The 1,211-nt window shown below is 45.0% G+C and overlaps 1 pseudogene; it reads left to right on the top strand.

Moving 5' to 3' along the window:
- The first annotated feature begins 178 nt into the window (after positions 1–178).
- Positions 179–1,211, top strand: LOC103361503 (GTPase IMAP family member 4 pseudogene; annotated as a pseudogene).

Genomic DNA, 1,211 nt, shown 5'->3' with positions numbered 1-1,211 from the left:
AGTTTTGTATGATGGAATCATTGAAACAATCATGAATTTTGGTTCTTTGTCCAAGAACCAACCTTCTGGATGATGATTGTAGGTTTTCCTGAAGATTGTGGAGTTAATCCTCCTCCTTCATTATTCCATTTACTTTGTGTAAAGCACAGCTGTCTGTCAGCAGTAACTGGATGGGTTATATCTTCCCACAGGTGAAGAGGACACTCACCTCAGGGTGGTCGTGATTGGGAAAACTGGAGCTGGGAAGAGCGCATCAGGAAACACCATCATAGGAGAAAAACGTTTTGAATCCAAGTGTTCGACTTCTTCTCTGACAGCTGAATGTAAGAAGGTAACATTCGAGTTTGGAGCTCAAAAGGTGGCTGTTGTCGACACTCCTGGTCTGTTTGACACCAACAAATCTCAAGATGAGGTGACGACGGAGATCGCTAAGTGCATCTCCTACGCTGCTCCTGGTCCTCATGTGTTCCTGGTGGTGATCCAGCTGGGAAGATTCACACAAGAAGAACAGCGAACAGTGAAACTCATTCAGGAGCTGTTTGGAGATAAGGCAGCAGAATACACCATGATCCTGTTCACCCACGGAGACGACCTGGAGGATGATGGAGTCTCTGTAGAAGAGGTAATCAAAAAAAACAAAGTTCTGCAGGACGTCATCGATCAGTGTGGGAGAAGATATCATGTTTTTAACAACAGAGCCAAGGATCCCTCTCAGGTCAGAGAGCTGCTGAAGAAGATCAACACACTGGTTCAACAAAATGGAGGAAGATGCTACACCAACGCCATGTTAGAGGAAGCTGAGAAAGCCATAAGAGAGAAGCAAGAACAGATCCTGAAAGAAAATCTAGTCATGGTGCCTGCATATGCAAGACAACGGGCTGAAGAGGACAACTCCTTTATTCATGCTGTTCAACTGGCTTCAGTTGCATCTCCACTGTATGCAACTGGAGCTGCTGTGGGATTAGCAGTTGGAGCTCCACTGTATGCAACTGGAGCTGCTGTGGGATTAGCAGTTGGAGGTTTGGTAGCTGGATTTGCAGCTGGATTTGAAGCTGGTGTGAGAGGTATAAACACATTCGCACAACACGAGGAATGTGTCATCCAGTGAAATCCAGTGTATTTTACCACCAGAGTCATTCTGTAAAAAATGTGTTTTTCATCCCTGAATGTTTCATGTGTCTATCTTCTGTACTGATGAAGTGATGAGGCTC

This window comes from Stegastes partitus, unplaced genomic scaffold (assembly GCF_000690725.1).
Source record: "Stegastes partitus isolate 25-593 unplaced genomic scaffold, Stegastes_partitus-1.0.2 Scaffold508, whole genome shotgun sequence".
NCBI lineage: Eukaryota > Metazoa > Chordata > Actinopteri > Pomacentridae > Stegastes > Stegastes partitus.
The sequence above is the reverse complement of the archived record's forward strand: the minus strand, read 5'-3'. Positions and strand labels throughout refer to the sequence as shown.